The sequence below is a fragment of the Rhinolophus sinicus genome, chromosome 16 (assembly GCF_057876585.1).
Source record: "Rhinolophus sinicus isolate RSI-liver-muscle chromosome 16, RSI-T2T, whole genome shotgun sequence".
Classification (NCBI taxonomy): Eukaryota; Metazoa; Chordata; class Mammalia; order Chiroptera; family Rhinolophidae; genus Rhinolophus; species Rhinolophus sinicus.
The window spans coordinates 75,316,714-75,322,713 of record NC_142516.1 but is presented as its reverse complement, the minus strand read 5'-3'; positions in this window follow the sequence as shown (position 1 = coordinate 75,322,713).

Below are 6,000 nucleotides of genomic sequence, written 5' to 3'. Positions count from 1 at the left end.
GGCTCTCCGAGGGATGGTAGAGCAGTTTGTGCGTGTGAAAACGCAGTCTCAGGAAGCCCATGAGGAGCCGCGCCAGAGAGGGGGAGCACAGTCTGCCTGGGAGAGACGTGACCCCTCGGTGAATTGGTGGTCCTCTCGAGCCTCCGGATGGCATGCCGCCCTGTTGGCCATAGCAGGCATTACCGGCTTTTTGGTAGGCTGCTGCTGTAGGCTCCGAGGGCTGTGGACATCTTACATCGAGGCCTCCACCCACTCAGACACCTGGCACGGTGAGCAAGATTCCGACCAGGTAGGAATGGCGTCTGACTCTGGGCAGGAGGATGTATGGCCCCCACACAGTGTGTGGTGTCCGGTGGCCACTGTTCTCAGGAGTTGGACCCCCAAGGGGGGGTGGGAGGACATGGACCGCTCTCCGGCCAGTGTGGAGAGGGCCCTGCAGGCTCTGGCTGAGCAGTTGCCAGAGGAGGAGAAGGCTACGGCCGGCCGTGTGGGCTGGATGTTCCTCAAGGCCTTGAGTCTCAACACGGAAAATGGGCTTAATGAAGTGGCCCGGGTGCCTGACCAGGTGTCCCGGTTGGAAGCGCTGGAAGCCCGGGTCCGCCTGTTAGAACAGGGGCCCCACAGTGGAGACTCTGAGGCAGAGGCGGAGGAAGCAAGTGGAGACAATGTAGCTCCCAACCCCCAAGCCCGGCCAATCTTGAAGCAAAGGGTAAAACGTGAGCAACCTTTGGGCCCCGGGGGCGTTGCTGCCGGCAACCCAGCTGTGACTGAGTTCACTACCTACACCCCATACACTCCCACTGAGTTGCAGGAGCTGGGGAGGCGGTACAGACAGCGCCCTGGAGAGCCAGTCTCGGCTTGGCTGTTACATTTATGGGATGAGGGAGCAGACAACATTCTCTGCTCCCCAGGCAAGATGGAAAAGCTAGCCTTCGTGACAGTGCATCCATCCCTGCGACAAAGGTTACAAAACTGCCATAGGTTGGCCAACAACCAGGGCAACCATTCTCTAATGGCGTGGCTCACGGCTGCGGTACGCACCGTATGGGAACAGGCTGGCAAGCTGCCAGACACTGTGAGTCAATGGCAGTCATATACAGAACTTACGCAAATAATCCGTGAAATGGGTATGAGACATGCTATTTTTAACCTCAACATGCAGGGCCCAGATGACGAGCTTTTTACTGCCAGCATGAGAGATCTGGTTTTGGACACTGCACCTGCGAGTGCTTTTGGATCCTTGGTTGCTATTCTTACACCGTATGTAGGGCGACGGATCCATGAAGTTACAACTGCCATGGCCACCCTAGGGGATGTTGAAAGCTGGAGGCGAAGGAAGTTAAGACAGGAGGTCCGCACAGTTGAGACCTGGAAGCCCAAACCAAAGGTAAAGGGGCGAGGTCGCGGGCCTCAGAGAGTAACACGCGCACAGATGTGGCGTGATCTCGTGGCAGCAGGGGTCGATAGGAAGAAAATAGACCAGCAACCCAATGCACTCCTGCTTGAACTTTGGAAACAGTTGCGTCCGGAACAACAATTCCGGAGAAACATAAAGGAGGAGTCTGGCAAAGCGCGACCCGTGTCCCTCCAGGACTTCATGCAGCCGCTTGAGGCCGACTCCTTGCAGCTTGATTAGGGGTGGGGCCAAGGTACCCGGTCAGAGGGGACGAGCAGGGACGGAGGCCCCACGTGGAACTGTCCATACATTGGTCCCCTTCGAATGTACAGAGGGTTTTGGCTCTAGTTGACACTGGTGCTGACTGCAGTCTCGTTTATGGGAACCCAGAACTGTTCCCTGGACCAGCAGTCTGCATTGATGGCTACGGGGGAAAAACTGTGACTGTGAAAGCCGTTTCCTTACCACTGGGTATAGGAAGGCTCCCTCCTCGTACCTACAAGGTTTATGTCTCCCCCGTTCCGGAGTATATTCTAGGGGTGGACGTGCTACATGGCCTCAGCTTACAGACGTCGGTAGGAGAGTTCCGTCTCCAGATCCGGGTGGTGAAAGCGGTGACACGCGGGCATGCTCACCACCCTCCTCAAGCGTTGCCACAGCCCTGGCGCGTGGTTACAGTGCGACAGTACCACCTGACAGGAGGACAGGAGGAGATCGGTCGTACAATATTGGAATTGGAGAAGGCACATATTGTGAGGCCAACGTACAGTCCCTTTAACTCCCCAGTATGGCCTGTCAAGAAGCCAGATGGGACCTGGCGAATGACTGTGGACTATAGGGAGTTAAATAAGGTGACGCCACCCTTGCACGCTGCAGTGCCTTCAATTCATGATTTAATGGATCGTCTGACTGTCCGCCTAGGGACATATCACTATGTAGTGGACTTGGCCAATGCTTTTTTCTCCATTGACATTGCACCCGAGTGTCAAGAGCAGTTTGCTTTTACGTGGGATGGGCGTCAGTGGACTTTTCAAGTCCTTCCGCAAGGATACTTGCACAGCCCCACTATCTGCCACGGGCTCGTGGCCCAGGATTTGGCACAGTGGGATCACCCATCCTCTGTGGCCTTGTTCCATTATGTTGATGACATTCTGTTAACCTCAGATTCTCTTTCTGATTTAGAGCAAGCAGCTCCCTCTCTTCTCCACCACCTGAAGTCACGCGGCTGGGCGGTGAATGAGGAAAAGGTCCAAGGCCCTGGCTTATCCGTCAAGTTTTTGGGTGTTGTGTGGTCGGGTAAGACAAAGGTTATACCTGAGGCAATCATTGACAAAATACAAGCCTTTCCTCGGCCGACCAAGGTCTCCCAACTGCAGACGTATTTGGGTCTGCTAGGATATTGGCGGGCGTTTGTACCCCATTTAGCACAAATGGCAAGGCCCTTGTACAATATGATAAAAAAGGGGGCCTCATGGGATTGGACTGAGGCTATAGAGCAAGCCTTCATTGCCACGAAACGGGCAGTGCAGCAGGCACAGGCTCTGCAAGTAGTGGACCCAGGCTGCCCATTTGAACTTGATGTTCACGTAACCCAAGAGGGGTACGGATGGGGCCTCTGGCAACGGCAGGAGCGTCTCCGGTTGCCAGTGGGATTTTGGTCCCAATTATGGAAAGGAGCGGAGGTCCGCTACTCCCTAATAGAGAAACAGCTGGCTGCTGTGTATGCAGCCCTAGTGGCCACAGAAGCCATCACAGGAACGGCACGCGTGTTGGTTAGAACAACGTATCCTGTCCAGGGGTGGGTCCGTACGTGGACCCAGGGACCCAAAACGGGGGTGGCACAGACCACCACCCTTGCCAAGTGGGGTGCCTATTTGGAGCAACGTAGCACCCTTAGTTCAAGCCCTTTGAGCACAGAGCTACAACAGGTCCTGGGGCCTGTGGAGCTTGTAGCCCAGGCTGAGCCAAGTGCTCTGCCTAGAGGGGAGGACTTGGAGCCCTCGCCCTATAAAGAAGGACAGTCCCTAGTACCTGAGGATGCCTGGTTTACCGATGGTTCTAGCCGAGGGGCTGCAGCTGTTTGGACGGCTATTGGTGTGCAGCCCAAAACAGACACCATTTGGTTTGATACTGGGACGGGCCAGAGTAGCCAGTGGGCTGAATTACGGGCTGTGTGGATGGTAATCAGCCATGAGCCTGGGCCCCTAGTTATTTGCACTGACAGCTGGGCGGTGTTCCGGGGCCTAACGTTGTGGCTGCCTACATGGAAACACCAAAACTGGTTGGTGGGACACCGTCCACTGTGGGGTCAAGCCATGTGGCAGGACCTCTGGGACCTAGGGCAGAAAAAGGAGGTGACCTTAATGCATGTCACAGGTCACTCCCCCTTAGTGTCCCCAGGTAATGATGAAGCAGACGCCCTAGCACGGGTACGATGGTTAGAGCGGGCTCCTGCCACTGATGTGGCCCATTGGCTGCATAAGAAATTACAGCACGCTGGAAGCCGAACCATGTGGCAGGTGAGCAGACGCTGGGGCCTGCCTTTGAAATGGCAGGAGATAGCAGATGCCTGCTATGACTGTGCCGTCTGTGCCCAGGACAGCCCCCAAAGGCGGAGGCTCCCCTGGTAGACACAGCAGATTACGCGAGGGAGGGTGCCCCTCACTCGCTGGCAAGTGGATTACATTGGACCCCTGCCTAAGGCCCGCAATGCGATATATGCATTTACAGCAGTGGACACTGCTACGGGGTTGATGTTTGCTTGGCCCTGTCCGGCTGCGGATTAGCGGCATACAGTGGTCGCCCTTACATGGCTGTGCGCCCTCTATGGGCGCCCCCAAGTCATTGAAAGTGACAGGGGTACCCATTTTACGGGGCAAGAAGTGCAGCGCTGGGCTGCCAGGATGGACGTGCAATGGTTGTTTCACACCCCGTACAATCCGCAAGCAGCTGGCATGATTGAACGTTATAATGGTCTTTTGAAGCAAGGTCTCCGGGTGTCAAAACACCCTCCCACGATGCGTGACTGGGCCTCGTGTCTATGGGACGTCCTGAGAGTCCTGAATGAGAGACCACGGAAGGGAGGGCCCGCACCAGTAGAAGCTCTGCTACATCGAACGGCCGCTCCCATTCAATTACAAGTTACCACCAGTGAGACTCTGTTAAAGCCAGGCTACGGCAGAAATGGGAACATTTTGCTGCCAGCACCCACATGCTTGAAAGCAGGGGAACGGCAGCAATGGACTTGGCCCTGGCAGGTCAAAAGCCCCCACTGTCGGTGGTTGGGTCTGATAGCCCCATGGGGGGCTGGTTTGACTCATGATTTGCAAGTGACGCCAGGGGTGGTGGCTGAGTGGCCACCTCAAGTGACTGTAGTATACAGAGGTCCTGATACCGGGATGATTTTGCGAGGAAACTATGTGCTCTCACTATGGCCTATTATGGGGTCCCCTGTTCTGTTACATGTTGAAACTATGCAAGGGACCCCAAGCACTGCCATAAAGGTCTGGTACCACAAACCGGGAAAGGTGCCAGTGGCAGCAACCCTCCTTTCCCCGGACAAGAAGCTGACATGTATCCTCCCAGATGGAAGGGATTTGCCATTGTTGGTTCCTAAGACTACCGTTTCTTTTCGTCGGTAGGTGTCAGTAGGCTAATATGGCACAGGGACCCTCGTGGAAGACGCTTGTCACCTAGATTGTGAGGCGAGAACCTGTAGGGGTGGAGTGTGGGGACAGAGCCCCAGAAAGTAGTTTACAGGCTCTTGGCCTCACGTGGAGGGGTGCTGGCTCGGGTAGTAGATGGCCGTCAGCTGTGGCTGATTGGCCGTCAGCTGTAGCCAGTTAGCCAATTAGCCGCTAATATAACTGCTGCGGCTACGAAGGAGAGCCGAGGAGAGTGGAGGAGAGTGAAAGAGAGTCGTCGGTGGGTTGCAGACAAAACAGACAGCAGGTCGCACGTCCAGTGAACCCAGCCTCCAGTGAGACCGTAGTGGTATGACTCCCCTACCTATGGCTCCGTGGGTGTTCCTTTTTGGCCTCACCATATCCTGCGTTATGTGGGGAGCGGGACCAGAGACCCTGCAGGCTTCCCCGCACGACAAATGGCGCAGCGAGCAGGGTCTCCCGCACAACAATATTGTATCTGTGATTGTTGGTCATCTCTAGGATTCCATCTAGGATTCCTATTGAGAGGTCATCTTAAGGGTTATGTATTTCCCCTACACTTATTTTGAAAATTAGGGCTCTTGTAGAAATTACCCTGAAAATTGGAATTCCGCTGTGGATTCCCTGAAAAGTTATTCACCTGCTGATTTCTTGGAGTCCAATTTCTTGGAGACTATCCCCTGAACATATTAATAATGGGTCCTGGTTTTTGGAAAAATCTGCCATTCCAGGGCCTGTTAAACGTCTGCCTTGGTTTGTCCTGTTTCCTGGTTTTTGTTGCTGTGGCATAAAGCCTCTCTAGGATTCCTGATTTGTTCATTGAATGCAAATTTTGGAATGCCATGGAGTTGTTCTGCCAGTCTGAAGACCTTAACTATGTCTTCAATTATCCCTGCCTGTGCTGTTGAATTCATATATGACATTTTTAGGTGTGGCTGG